Genomic DNA, 16,567 nt, shown 5'->3' on the forward strand with positions numbered 1-16,567 from the left:
AGTTTCCAGAATTCAAAGAAATGAATGACTAATGGCAGTTTTTCAGCCTGGGGCAAGTGGAAGGGAGATGATTAGGGAAATGGAGTCAATCTAATTCTCTCCAGCCTCATCCCCATGATACACAATAGAGGCAGGTGCCTCTTCCTGGGGAGAAATCTGCTTGCAGATATCCTAAATTTGGGTGCGTAGGGTGTTACTTTTGGTTGGAGGGGCATGAGTTTTGGGGAAAAGGCAGTCTTCTCTCTGTGCACACTGGATCACAATTAGTATGAAAAGTGGGCTGTGAGTCAATAAGCCTAATAAAACTACTTTTAATTTCTATCAACCTCTTGAAGCAATTTCCAAAGAGCCATCTTTTAAAATCTCCTCAAGAAAGATGATCATCTGAGCTTGCAGATTTCATACTATACAGCTCCGCAATTTCTTGAGAGAGACCACAAAGCCATTCAATAGTTCCCTTTGGGATGAATAAATAACAACAATGCCACGTAAACAGTGTAACTTGGCTGTGGGGGCCAGCTGTCATTCCCAGAGGTTGGGGTGTGGTTTTATATCCAAGGGTGCAGCATATGATCATATTAAAAAATTCCGAAGACAGCAGAAATTCAAATGGGTCGGTTTGCTATTAAGCTGCCTGCAGGTATTCCATTTAGATCAGATGTCACATTTGCAAGCCAGAAGGAAATAAGTGAGATTTTGCTTCATTCACAGAATCTCGGAAGAAAATGAAGCTTTTTTCCCCCATGACAAACTGGAATTTTCCTCAGACAAGCTTGACATATTGCTGGTCTGTGGTCTAACTCTGTCTGAGAATGTCTCTCCACTCTTCTAAAGTTGCCAAGATCAGAGGCTAAAAGGAAAAAGAATGGAGTTTTTCTAAGACTGCTGGATGATGTCTTCCCCACAATCCCTCCTGAGGTGTCACAGCAAGTATCCAGGTGATGGTCAGAGAGAAAAGCAAAGAGAGAGGTATTCTCCAGTATATAAATGATCTTGGTCAGATTAAGTAACCAAGAGACATGATGGGTTTAGGACATCTATAATCAACTTATGCTGGATCAGCATTTCCTAGTTCTTAACCAAAAAATATTGATTTATGTTTATTATGCTTTATGGCACTTTAGAGCAATTTATAACACTTACATTAAGGAATGGATGAGCCGGGAGAAATGCCAATATAGGTATGAGAAAAGATAAAGTGTTGTCAGGAATAGTGACTCTCAAGTATCAGGTGCAATTTCTTGCTTTTGCATTTTATCTGAACTATTTAACATGATGCAAGAATATTATTAATGATTTTAAGTTACACAAAAACATGAGATAAGTTGAAGAAACTTAAAGAAATCCTTAAAATACACAAATACATACATGCCCATACCCACATATATTCTCAACTGTTAAAAAGAAAAAAGAAAATCATTCTTCATATACTAATTTTAAAAATACACTGAAATGTGCTATTATGTGAAATAAACAGAACAAATAGTATTGTATAAAATATGTTTAAAATATGAATTATTTTCATAAAAAAACACACCAAATGCAGTAAAATACTATGGGTCATTGCCAAGATAGCCACTTTTCTTCTCTATTAAATTTTGACGAATCAGGAAAGACATTAGAGACCAGAGACATGTCCTGTTAAACAGAGTTGTAGAAATTATTCCTTATTTTCATGATATTCGTTAATACCATCAATAGTTATTGTCAGGAAACACTTTCAGAGGTTAAAAGTTGCCAAAAGCTCTTATCTAATTAATTACTGTTATCATTAGCAATTTTAAGTAGCAAGACATTTGCCCGGGTAACTGAATATTTCCCTCAAAACATGGCCTTATTTTAAAGAAGAGTTCAGGCTGGGATAAGAATAACAAAGACTTGGCTTGAGAAGGTGGGAGCAGAGCACTCTTCAACACCACCCTTCTTCAACAATTCTCTTTTCCTGGCTGGCTATGGCGATTCCCCATGCTGGCAGAACCAGTCTTACTTCCTTAGCATGTCCTTCTTGAGGGTCTGTCCCCTCACCTCACTTAGTATGTTCACTCTCAGTTTTTGATGCCTCAGACAAAACGGAACTTAATGTTGCTACATATAAATAGTTAAATGTATTGTTCTTATATAATTTTTTAGGTAAGAAGACTCTTTGATGCTCTTTAGTATATCTCTTTCCAATGAAAGAATCTTTTTATCATGTTAGTCATTCAGCCTTGACTCAAATATATTCATTGGTGTTCAGTTCATGGCTTTTGCAACAGCCAGCTTCATTGCAAGATAGTGCACAGGGCTAGGTTTTCCGTATATTGACACACCACTTCTCTTGCTGTAATTTTGCCTTACCTGCCCTAATTTTGTCTTCTAGAGCAAACACTGAATGGTCAGTGTTAGCTCCCAGGATTGTTTCAAAATTCAGTGCTCTGTAAAGATGGTTGGGTAATCAGTTGGGAGAGAATGGTAGAAATGAGAAGTGACTTAATTAACCTGTCCCAGGGAAAAAATGGTGGCCATGAATTGTATAATCCAGATATGGCAAAGACAATACAGTGCAAGTGGGAATTAGAGATGAAAGACAGAGTGATACTTTTGAGAGTGTGTTTGCTTAATTCAGGGCCTGTAGCGTGACATGTGTGGATGTGGATATATAGGCAAGAGACTGCACTAGCACGTCTAATGAAGTCTCCAAAACTAAAGTGAGGTTGGCTTATAGCATGTGTGCTTGGGGAAGGAGGGTTGGAAGGGACACAATTAGAGCAAAAAGTAAAAAAAAAAAAAAACCAACATTAAGATAATTTATATTGCAACATTTTCTTAGGCAGTTAATGTATAATCATCCTTCTCTAGCAAGATAAAAAGAGCTTAAGGGAGCCGACCTACCCTTGATTTCAGGGTGGGAATGAAAGATGGTGCCCCATGGAGCCAAAACTTGCTGAAATACCAAGCATCTAACAAAAACTTGAAGTTAGAGAACACTAAAGAGGTTCCAGTGTGGTGCTAAAATACAAAGAGGCTTTAAAGTGAGATTTTGGGACCTCCAAGTAGCAGAAGACTGAAGAGCTAAAAATAACAAGTCAAGTGGGAAAGCCTCGAGATAAGCAAATATCTGAAATGAGTCTGATCCTCACAGTTTGGATGCCATGTTCTCTACATCATGCTGAGAAAGTGGATCAGTTTCATTTAAAGGGCTGAGGACAGAGCCTAATGGTCAGTTGCTTTTACTGAGTGATTTCATTAGTTATTACTTTAACTTGTAGGGACAGAATATTTCTGGATTGGAGTAACTGAATTGTCCTGAATGAATGACACAATATTTTCCTAGTTGTCTGCTTCTAATTTACCTGATGGACAAGCGAAATGCTTTAAACCATTGACCTGATCCTGTAAAACCTGAGTTTCAAAGTCTGCTATAGTTCTTCTAAGAAGTAGCAGTCTAGATGGCCAAAGGCAGTCTTGGTCATGAAAAGTTTTGCTCCAGGCTTAGGTGATTGACTTTGGCCAGTGTTGTTTCCTTAGGATACCACTGCTGGGAAGGAATTTCCTACCTTATTCAAAATCAGAAGCCTTAGTGTCTCATGCAAGGAGAGTCCACCAGGACCACAGTAAATGTTAACAGAGATTTTAAATGCCAGAATGTTATAGATGTGACTAGGGCCGGACAAATCCTTTCCTTTCATACCATCATGTTAGCCAGACAAAACATGGCCCCAAAACTCCATTTGGGTTTTTGAACACACATTTTTAAAAATTGGTCCTGGGGTGGTGCTTTTTTTTGGACCTGAGATTCTTTTAAGGCCAGATCCATTAAAACACATCAGGATTTTGTCTAGACAAAAAATTTTGAGCCCTTGATCAAAGGTACCTTCTGCGGGAAGGACACCAGTCTAATGGCATTCAGAGTTACTAAGGGATGTCTGGGTGTCTGCCTTTCATTCAATGCCCTTACAGACTCAGACAAGGTTGTAAGTGTCCCGAATACCCAATAATTCATTCACCAGAGAGGCAAGAAGAGAACATAGCACCTGGATGGTATCTTGTTGGCTTTGTCTAAAGGAATGGAGAAGATAGAAGAGGAGGTAAAGTTCTCCTGCAGAAAGGGTAATGATTCCTGCTAATGCACTGAAAACCAGGGCAGATAAATCACAACCAGTATCGTGTGACCGCACCCTGGCAGGGTCTAGGGATGGCTCCCTGAGTGTGGCAACCTGGGCTTAGGTCACAGAGGGAGGATGATTGCTCTGAAGTGGGTCTTGTGTGTAGCTTCTGCATAAATAAATGATTACAGTAGGTGAGACATGACTTTGGGGTGACCAGAAAGAAGGCATCAGACCGACGGAGGCATATCCCATGAGACCCAGACAGCAGGGGCCCAGGAGGTGAATATAGATGTCCAGTAGGTTGAAAGTGAGAATTTAGATCCTGCATGAGCCCCTGAGTAGAGAACGAAACCGCTGAGGGACCCACTGGAATCCAAATTCTAGTGATGATACTGCCAGGGGTACAGCGTTCTTTCACCATCAAGAATTACTTTGGTTCCTCCCTATTCTCATATGTAGCCTTCTCATGCTATCAGCAAGAGGAAATGTCTCATTGTTTTTAACACTTAAAATTGTGTTTAATTCAAGCTAGTTAATATCTGTCTTACTGAAACACTTAATTTACAAGCAGAATCTGTTTTTCCCCCAGTAGTACTAGTTGCTTTTTTCTTATTTTCATCTTTGTATCTAGAGACTCATTTTAGACAAGATCTCAATTTGTATGAAAGGATGCCAATTTTTTACTTCTTTGCCAAAGAAATTCTTGCCAAATGAAGATCAGTTTTTAAAAACCAAAGATAAATGTACACATCTTAAAGGCTTAATTGTATTATTTCCCTCTTTATACTCTGATTACTTTGACAGATGGGACCTTCACAATATACTCATTGTTCAGCTGGAAACCCCATGAAGCTGTAAGCTGAGCCCCTTGTCCCGAGGCCACTGGAAGATGTGTTCATCCAATGGTGTCTGTGGACCCCTGCAGATAGGGCGGTAAAGAGTTATTAAGTCACTTGAAATTGCTTTAGTGCACTGAAAAGTGGTTGGGCCATTTCAGGCCATGGCAGGGTGCCAGAGTGCCCAACTGCCTACGTCAAGCAGTGTTTATAAATTAGAAATTACCAGCCATTTGGGTCCTTGCTGATCAGTCAGAGTCCTGAAGGACTGTGCCTACGTGCCTGGGGAAGAGTTGTTACTGGACCAAACAAAGCGTAGCTCTTGGTTAATCAGTCATGATTTGTCTATCTGGTGTTGTTAAAGTTGTACGTCTCTGATTGCAGTGTTATGTGTCTAATTATTCCAACTCAACGCAACTGTGGAAAGCATTCTTTGAACGTTCTTTTGTCAAGTACAGAAACTGACCATAAAATTCAGAGACAAAGGTAGCCCCACATGATTATCTCTAGATGTATTTCACTCATCTAGTTTAGCAAAAGACTTGCTGAGCACCTACTGTTTCAGACAGGAAGCATGATTGGACTAGCCTTCCCCACCCCCATTCTTTTAGTGAGTCGTTACTAAATACCTGAAACTATTTTAAGGCCTTTATGTATATTAACATATTTAATCTTCATATCAAGGTATGGCTAATGCTCACATTTTACAGTTGAAAAACTGAGAGTTAAACAAGTTTCCGGGAGCCTAGAAAGCAGCAAGTCATGGCGCTATGATATGAGTGCCTCCATTTTGCAGACCATTTGTGCTTTTTGTTTTTCCAAGTGTCTTACCTACATGTCCACTCAAGGTGAAGCCAGGGCTAGTGACCATGACCACCTCTGGATTTGCTCAGCTTCTGAGAAGCTCTCCTGACCAGGTCCAGACAACCCCTACAAGGCCCACCTTTTTCTCTTCAGAAAGTCTGGACTCATAGTTGCTGACCAGCTGCCTCCCATCTTCAGCTCCACCCAGTATCCCCTGAGTGTGATTCATACCCACAGTCTAGGCTGAGCACGGATTTATGTCCCTGCGGTCAGGGCACCTTTCTTAGTTCTTTCCTCACTCCTCTCAATCTTGGAAACCAGTCCTGCCATGAGTTTCCTACTCACTTCTCAGACACGAAGCAGACCACAGCCACTCCTCCAGGGTAATTGGAGACTGGGAAGAATAAAGTGAGGGGAAGAGAAAATATTTTGATCAAAGAGCAAATGGCTAGAAAGAAACAATAAAACAGATTTCGATTAAATGTGTCAGATTGAATACATATGCTTATCTCCCCAAAGTCACCAAATGACAAGAATAAAGAGTAGAGGAACAAACAAAAAAGATGAGTCATGGGCAACTGGTAACTTACATAGATTTGGGGTTCTGGAAATTTACATATCTGATGGAGAAAAGCCAAGAGTAACCTCAGAAACCTGAAAAGACTCTGTGACTGGAGACATGAGGCAGCTCAGAAGGAGGAGGTGGGAAGGTGCCTGACCTCAGATGAATTAATTGAAACATTGTAGGGAATAGTCACATTCCCTAATGTGTTTTTTCATTCATACAGCAGGTCAGCTTCCCTTCCCTGATTCTATAAGAAACTGATGAGGTTATTACTAAGGGTCCCATTAAAGTGAAGCTCCAGACTGGTGGACACAGATACAACTGACCATGGAAGGGAGGCCAGCCCTGAAAATGAAGGCATTATGTGGTTGTCTGCATTCTAAATGGTGAGATGCTTTGGCCACCCTTTTTCCCTTTCCCCAGAGGTCCCAGATTGCAAGCTACCAGATTTATATTCTACTTGGAGGAGAATGGAGAACCAAATTTAGTTGAATTTACTAGCCTAAAAACAAACACTGGCAATCTATGAACCTGGTCTCCCATACCTTATTCTCAACTTTTTAGAACTTCACTCTGAAATGGAGTGATAGCCAGTGTTTTGAGAAAAGCTGCTATTATTAAATATGAAACCCAAAACAGAAAAAAAAAAACTTAAAGTAAAAAAGAACATAAAAAATATAATCATATTTAAGAAAGAAGATTTCACATTTTAAACAAGAACAAAAAAAAAAAAATAAGTTAGAGGGTATCTTAAATAAAAGAGGAAAGGTAAGAAAATTAGAGGATCAAGTTAGGGTATTCAATAGGAAGATAATAAGAGCTCCAGAAATGGAGAAAACAGAGGGTAGAAAATAGTAAAAGAAAATTTGATAGAACTCTAGACATGGATTCTAAAATAGTTGCTGCATATAGTGAAAACTTGATTAATGTTTGGAGCACATATTTAAAATACTCCATTTACATTTTATCACACTAGCCTCCCTGAAAGCTAAAATTCAATGGAGCAAAACCTTCACAATTTTAGGAGAAAATTATTCACAACATAGAATTCTATACAAAGCCAAATCAAGTATGAAGATAGAATGAAGACATTTTCAGACAAGCAACAAAATTTCAAAATAGATTTTTATCTCTACCCACTACACTACACACACATACACTCCAGACACACTCATTTTCTTGGAAGAATACTGACATATGTGCTGCAATCAAGGGCACAAATTGAGGAAAACAAATGATTCAGGAACTGGGATACAATGTGGGAGAAAAGATACAGGAATTCCCAAGATGAAGATGAAGGAAAGTCCCAGAAAAATAACTGTCCTGAGGCTAATAGAGCAAGCAGTCCAGATCAGAATGGGAAAGCAGAGGGTTCCAGAGGGGTTTCACCAAGAAAGCCATAAAACCAGTATGCCTGACTGCATTTATAGGGGTTTAGAATTCAATCAGTCAGGTTAAGGATACATTAATTATAGATAAAAGCAAACAAATGAGGCAAGTATTAAAACCAGGAAAAACTGACCATTACTAGTATACAAGAAAGGAAATGCAAGCATGTGTTTTTTTTATAAAACCCAATGTGGAAAAAATTTGACTTAAACAGAACAATGCAAATAATAAATATTGATTTTTAAAAATCCAATTAAACTATGATAGAAAGATGCATAAGGAGAAGCATGTATATTGGCATTGACATAAGACTACTAAACCCCAGTCTTTTTTTTTTAGAAGGGAGTAAACAGACAATATATAGATTTGAAAAAGAAAGTCTAAAAATAGCAATTTAAGCAAGTTATTTAGAAACATGGAGGTAAATTGCAGAAGACAGGCAAAGCAATAGAAAGTCATTGCTCTGAGACATAGAACTAGGAGGTGGGAAGTAGGGAACTGCTCTTTTTAGTTAGAAGAGTTATACCATTTGACTTTTAAAGCGAAGTACATCTATTACATAGAAGTAAAAGTTAGAGTAGAAAAAACGAGAGAGAAATAAAAACCAAGGAGATAAAAGAGAAAGAAAGGAAATAAGGGAGGAAAGGAAGGAAGAAGGGAGAGAAGACAGAAGAAAGGATGGGAGAGAACTTAGCATATCATTAGAAAAGTACCCAGGGAATGGGTACTGAGTGCTTTAGGTTTTCAAAGGAGAGAGGGATGAGTATCCCGAGTCAATCAGAGCAAGATTTCACAGAGGAGATGGAAACTGAAGGGATGGGTAGGGTTAGACAAGTGGAGGGAGGGTTTATGTAGTCAGAGGCACCTTGTGAACAGTCAATGAAGCAGCATGTTCAAGGCTGCTGGTTGCCCATGGGATAATGACTTCATATGAAATAAAAAGACATCCCCCAAGATTTGGTCATTGTTAACTAAGTGGTGGAGTAGAGGAGTTCCATCTTTATAATGTTCAAAATTGCCTAGTTTAAATGATTATAAATGGTGCTCTCTTGAAGTAGCTGTAGCCTGACCCAATGGACAAACAGCTTGTGAACAGATGCCAACCATCTGCCAATTTGAATGGTGCCTCTTCTTAATAGACACAGCCTCATGTCAGGGCACGTGGGTTGGTGAGCAGAATATGAGTGGAATTTCAGTGCCCTCATGCTCCCATGGCTGAGTATTTCAAATTAATCCATGTCTCTGATCATGGGGGAATCAGAAATTTCAGGTAGTGGTTAGGTCGGAAGGGTGATATGTCTACACCGCCTTCTTGTACTGGCTTCCATGCACAAATCAGTATTGATATGTGAGGGGAAATGAGAACTAACTAGCATAAGTCTACAATTTTTATTATGACCCTGTATTAGATATTTCAGTTGATAAAATGAGATGATATATATAGCTAAAAGTGAGTGCTTGAGTTTTTATTATGTGAATACTCAAGATATCATCTAAGTGGTAGGAAAATACAAGTCTCCAGGCCAGGTCTAAAAGGACACTGGACAAGAAATCAAGGTTGTTTTCTGTGTTCAGCTGGTACATTAAAATCATTATGAAATGATTTTATTATATTAATGGAGGTATATCTATTACCATCAGTTTAAAGAACAATAGATGGCTATCCATCTATTACTGTAACTGCTGGATATTATGTCTTACTACTTAAATATTGCCCAGCATAATTTTGCATACCTAAGAGGAAATTCAGAAGAAGCTATAGCAATTTAACATGATAAATGGAGATAGTCAAATAGCTCTGCAGTGGTATCATATCATTCTGACAAACCTAACTTTATTTTGAGTTTACTCAATCTAATTTCACTTAAATTTTAAAATGTTTGATTTATATATACATCAGGATGTTTTGATTACATGCATACATAAATTTCATAAAGGATTCATAATGTTTCCAAAAGATTTCAGAAGTGCAATGAGTTTTGAAATTCCCACCATCTTCTGACAAAGGTGCATAAGCCCTTGTCTGTTTTTTTTCCTAAACATTTTTATTGAGATACTAGAGGCCCGGTGCACGAAATTCGTGCACGGAGGGGGGTTATCCCTCAGCCCAGCCTGTACCCTCTCCAATATGGGACATCCCTCTCACAATCCAGGACTGCTGGTTCCCAACTGCTTGCCTGCCTGCCTTCCTGATTGCCTCTAACCGCTTCTGCCTGCCAGCCTGATCACCCCCTAACCACTCCGCTGCCAGCCTGTTTGCCCCCAACTTCCCTCCTCTGCCGACCTGGTCACCCCTAACTGTCCTCCACATTTAGGTACTTTCCTCAGAAAACACCAATATGTCCTTGTTTTCCTGCTTTATCTGTTTCTTAATGTGATCCTTTTAACATATGTTTCTCATACTTAGGCATCAAATGAGTTTTGAATACAGATTTCTAGCACCTTGTCTTTCTTCATAGCACTTCCTCTCCTCGGTTCTCCCTCTCCCAGCACAGTGCAGATGCCCATTATTGGTAGGTGGAGAGAAATTGATCTGCCATGATAAAGGCCAACCAAAACCTTGACCATCTGGAAGTAAGCTTTTAAGGCGAGATTATCTGTCAGTGTCCCTTCATGTGACCCAAGTGACTGAGTCTTTATATTTCCACACAAACTATTTCCACACAAACTCCTTTGTTCATCACTGGATACAGATAACCTACGGAGGGCGGGACTTTGTGTAAAGAGGTCACAATCTACAGCTGGAGCTGACCCTGAAGGAGCTTCAGGCTGGAGGCTCTACACTCACCACCTGCCCCAGCTGGGCAGCACATTCATTCCTGAAAGAGAATCAGGGTGGCACATCTGGGTGACTGCCACACCTCCCATTGCTACACCACAAAATGTATTCTTTCTTACCATGAACAAATTGATGCATACTGAAATTTTACCTTTCAGACATTAATTTAAATGCAAATGTTTCTGAGAAGTAGCCCTGTAAGCTGGTACCATCTATTGACTTCTTGGTGAAACAACTTCTTTCCTTCCTCAAAAGAAGGTTTAAAAGGGATCAGGAATGCATTAAACACAGGAGCCAAACAGCATGGTGCAGTGAGGGGCTGAAGGGCACAAACCATTGCTACAATTTTGTGTTGACCGTCTTGTCACTTTACAGATGTGGAGAGCAAGGTCCTGAGAAGTGAGATGCCTAGGCAGGACCCTCCAACTGCGGAAGCCACAGCTGAGCCTCCGCCTCTGAATTATCCTTCTTGCCTCTCCTTACCCAACATGTTAAGAATTGAGGACAAGTGCCAACAGAGACAGAGTATTTCTCTTTAATATGCATGACGGTACTGCACCTGAAAAAAATCCTTTCTTTGGGTTTCTCTTATAAAGAGAACAGAGCTGCAGTGCCAGGAGAGTGAACTCATTGCTACGCCTGCATGGACTGTGAGGAATAATGGTTTACTAGTGTGGGAAAACACAAAACAACCTATCCAAATCTTAATTCTTAACCGCTCAGGTGGGGATAATGAATCCTGCTTGCTTATTTCCCAGTGTGGCTGTGAAATTTTAAGAAGATCTAGTAAGTGTGCAATATATTTCCATGTAACAACAAGCAGGCACTTATTTCAGAAATTCTCTTAGACCTGGTAATAAGTCAAAATATTAAAGAACTAGGACTGCCTGGGTCCTCGCCAGCTGCAAGTTTTCTTCTAGCTGCACCATCGGTGTACTGGTATACTGGGTGAAAACCAGGCTTGCCTTTAGGGTTAAGATCACTTCCCAAATCCCCACATGTATGCCTTCATTGATATGATATTTGCTGGATGTGCCTTATTGAAGTCCACTGGGTTTAGAAATTACTTTGTATTATTGCACAGCAATGCATTGTGTTTGCCTATTGGATTTATTTTATTATGGGCAATTCCTATCTATTGGGCTCTTAATAAATAATGTTCCTTCGAGGGTTACCAATCTTATTTTATTTTTCTAAATATGTTTTTTATTGATTCTTTAGAGAGAGAAGAACGGAGAGGGATAGAGAGATAGAAACATCATCGATTGGCTGCCTCCTGCATGCCCCCTAGGGGATTGAGTGCCCAACTTGGGCATGTGCCTTGAACTTTAACCAATTGGTTCCTGGGTCAAAGCTCAACCATTGAAGCACACCAGTCAGGTGCCAATCCTATTTTCCACTAAGTATCTTATATATTTCAGATACTTAAGGGTTTCAAATGATATCTAGCAAATAAACATCTAGAACAACAATAAAAAGGTGCTCTAATAAAGGCAACACCAAAACAAAAGAGCAGCAACAATAGCAACAAAACCAGTAGGTTATATGTGAAGCAGATGGCAAAGAGAACTGGCATTAGGAAAGCACATGACCCATCTATCTCAAGAGAGGGCCTGACTCTTGGCACTGGATGTTGATCCTTCATTAATTACTGGGTTTAGTGATTTCAGAAAGAATCCACAGTGAGCAAGCTTACTTCAGTCCTGCTTCCTATTCCTGTGCTTAAGCCAGCTGGGGTCCCCCAGGCTAGTTTAAATTCTAGCAAAAATCTCATACCAATGCAGACATTTACATAATACAGGGTATTTATCTTGGCTCCAAAGAAATGTAAGTATCTTTTAAAGTTCACATGACATTAAAAACATGTTTAAACTTGGGATATTGGTCTGTTGGAATTATTTCATACTGCTGTATTTGTGGTGATTTAGGATTTATTTATTTATTTCTTGTAATAGTGGTTCCTCACTCTTAGCATCTCATTCATTCTTCCACATTTATTGACTAGGAAGTAAGGTGGGGAGGAGGGGTAACTCAAAGGCCAAGTGACTTTATGCATCCTTTAATCACAGCGAGGTAGTGCCAACGGCTAACTTGCTAGAAATGATTATCATGCTGTCCTTCCTGTAAAACATCAACTCTAATGACCTGCTGAGAGCAGGACCTATGCAATGACTTGCTTTCAAGGGAGGGCGGAATTCTTCCATTCTTCCCTGACCTCTCAATGAGAGCAACGAAAGAACTAACAAGCCCAGGGTGTGGCTACAGAGAGAAAGTGCTTTTCTCTGGCCTAATTAACTCAGTGTCCAAACTAAGTGACTCAAACAGTTTAGAGAAACAATTCTCTTTCAACTACCAAGTAGGGTTGATCTGTGAAAATTACCTATGGGGTTTGTGCCAAATTAGGTAAATTATATGAATAGAGGGCTAGTTCCTCATACTGAAAGATGGAAGGTCTCAAATTCGGGAAGAGACTCAAGTTTAAGAAATGTAATATCCAAACTTTCTGAAATTAATAAAAATTGAGTGAATGTGGTAGTCAATGTGTAGATATAATCACTTTAACACTCAGCAAAATCTTATAACTAAAACTTTATTATTCTAAAACACATTCTATGTAATATCTTTCCTCAGAAAGATATATTTTCTTTCTAATGCCTATAGTCCTCTTGTTTTGATAGAAAAGATGTTTTATTCCTTTTAGACACATGCATTCATCCATTCATTGGACATTTATCAAGCAGGAAATTGCTGGTATGTGAAAATAAATAAGCTATAGCTATTTCCTGTCCTCAAGGAACTTACAATGTAGGCAAGGATGGGTCATTAATTAATTTATCAATATGACTTAGTGAAAGTCTAACAAATGGGGAGTACATTCTCTAGTTTTATGAGATGTCACAAAGAACTATGAAGAAGCAGGTTCAATCTTCATTCCCAGCACAGACTAAACACATTTCTTTTCAGGATGATGACATATTTCCATGATGCATGTGTTTTTATGAATGTAACTTATCACTACATCAGGTTCCTTGACACCTATACATGTTTAAAAATAGGTATCAACACCACAATAAAAAAGTATAATTTTCTTTTTTAGCTGAGTATATACTATAATTAGTAGAGCATAGAATGGCATGCCATTTAAAAAGTATGAAAGTCATGTTTATAGGGATTTAAAACAAAATGTCTTGGTCATTTTAAAGTAATAGAAGTGCTAAAGTACATGCTGAGTAATTTCAGGAGTGCTTTTTTTTTTTTTGGTAGTTGTCTAATTTAAATGGTTCTTAATTTAAAAATGTGCTTTTGGCCAAGGCATTTGATGTTGAAAAGTGGCTATTCAGCATGCAAGAGACTATAAGCACTTTTCATAAGAATTTTTTTATAACCGCATGCATTTAAAAATTTTTATTTACACAAAAACCTAATGGAACTGATACTTTATCAGATCAATAATCAATGTTCTTAAAAGTCACTTAATTCAAATTTATGTAATCTGCATTATGAAAAGATCTCAAATATATAAATATATATTTACATTATAAATCCTAGTGATTCCTTCATAACTATTTCTCTCCCCAATGTCATCTGATGCAACATTCTGATAAAAATATTTTTAAGAACAGCACTGCTAGAATATCAAAAGATACTATTGCATAAATAAGTACATTGGAAATCATCTAAGGCTGTGACAATGCCACTAAAATAAAAATATTCAGTTGAGTCTCCTTGTAATTTTCCTAGTTACCTGCTCTAATGAATCAACCATTGTGTGAAGACAACAAGAAAATTCAAAGAAAATTGTAAAAGAGTTTATAATAAAATATTTTTAGTATCTTAGGTGGTTTTCAAAACAACTTATATGGCCCTTGTTAGTCATCATGCAGATAAAAGGAAATAAAAGACACTATAACAACCTGAAATTTTCTTGGAATCTGTGGGCATATGATTCTACTGTATGCTTCAATATTTAGAGTCAACAGATACCTATCATAATTTTATAAAACTGATACCATTTTAATACTGCACACAGATCAAGAACCTTTGGGGAAAACAAAAAACTCATTAAACCTGTCCCTAAATTTCATATTTTATTTCCCTTCAGATTATGTATTGTTTTTTGAGTTTTGAAAAAAACAAATGAAACTTATTTTTCAGCTCCATCTTTGAGATACATTTTTACTTCTCTGAGTTGTTCACTTAAATATTATTCTTTTTTTTTTATAAGCCCCAGGGAAACTTTATACAGCCAAGCCTCTTATGAGTTTCCCATTTTGGGGGAGGATAAAATTTCCTTTATTCTTCCAGGTTTATTCAGCTAGTCTAGTAATCAAATAGGTATAAGATTGATTAACAAGGGACAAATGACCAAATTTAATCACATACTAGTATGTACATTTGGAACCCCACATATAAGAGAATCAGAGACCACACATACATGGGAGATTCAGAGACAGAGAGGGAAAATGAGGCATATGTGACATTCTGAGCTAAGCATAATAGGTATCTTGGGACTTCAGAGGGGAGAAAGGTCATTTGCAGGATCATAAGAAGGGCAGATGTTCAGTAATTAGAGGTATGGTCTGCCTTGTGGGCAGGTCATAAAAAGTTATTTCTGTGCTAACTCTTATTATGGGCAAGGCCCTTAATTTAAATTCTGTAAGGGAGAGGTAAAAGTTCCTTGTGAGCCCACAGGGTCTCGATTGCCTTCAGCTCAAAATAATTCACATGCCAAAGTTACACATCTTGGGAAGGCCTATTCTGAACCCCTTCACCATACACAAAGCATATATACTGATATTTATCGTGGGATGTAATAAATGCATGCTCTGCTATGCCCCCCATCCCCACCTACAGAAAACCCCTAACAAGCAACTGTAAACTTTAAGAAATTTCTGGTTTCTGGCTTGTCTCCTTAAGCATTACATAAAACTTGGAATTCTTGATCTGGTTTTTCCTATTTTTTCAAAAACAATCTCCAGTGAATGAATTCTATCACACAAACAAATATATATATATATGTGTGTGTGTGATTTTTAATGACTTTATTTGAACTTACTCTAACTCCATCCCAAGACCAAACTTTGCAATTGTTGGTCTTCTTGGAAATTATCAGTTCCTTTTCCCTCTCATTTGCTTTCACCCTTTTCATTCCTTCTAAAGCCCTCTAAATCATGAATGGGTGATGTGGGTGAAAGAAATCTATTTGGAATACAATCACCCCCCCCCCCCAACTGCTTTTAACATTTTCTGTGTGTTTGCATCTAAATGTGATATGGATTTCAGATATGGTTTTCTATCTGACATTTATTTTTTTTTAGTATATATGTGCTAAATCTTTATTTAAATCAGGTCATGTTTTTCTGCCCTTTTCAACACTATAAATTAACTATTATCTTGCTGAAATAAATTCCTTTGCATATTTTATGTATAAAGAGAATATTTCAACTCCATTCAAGAATAAATATTGAGTTATTATGTCCTACCCAGTAATTTATTGATCTTTAAAAATAAAAGAGCCAATATAGCATTCAAAGGATTTTATTATTTCTAAAATTGTTAATTTTAGAAAGAATGTTTCAAAGTATTTTCTTCATGTAAGGGAATATATTATCACTTATGTCAGTAAAATAAGGATTCAGTTGGATCTGAGAGGATAAAAACCTGATACTCAAGATATGTTATTATTAACTTGAAAATAAAAGTAGGAACACTCTGGCAAAGTACAGTGAATTTTGGTAGTTCCTATGACTGTTGTTTTGACTAAACATTGTTTAGGAATTTGTTTTTCTCTTATTTCCATTATAAAATCACTTCTTCTCAATCCCCAAAGTTAAATAATCCTCTATTTTGGAATTAATGGAGTTAAAATTAAGGAATTATTATTATTGATTAAATATTTTTATTTTAAAAATATTAATTCTTATTCAAAGGAATAAAGAGTTATGTACCTTTAACTTAATAACAATGTAGAAATATCTATATCTCAACTGCTCCTCAAGAAACAGTAAGTAATTTCTGTGAACATTTGTGTGGCATGTCATATATTATTATATGAATTATAATATATCTCACCTGCAAGGTAAAAGAGACACAAAGTTGTAATTAC

This window comes from Eptesicus fuscus, chromosome 3 (assembly GCF_027574615.1).
Source record: "Eptesicus fuscus isolate TK198812 chromosome 3, DD_ASM_mEF_20220401, whole genome shotgun sequence".
Classification (NCBI taxonomy): domain Eukaryota; kingdom Metazoa; phylum Chordata; class Mammalia; order Chiroptera; family Vespertilionidae; genus Eptesicus; species Eptesicus fuscus.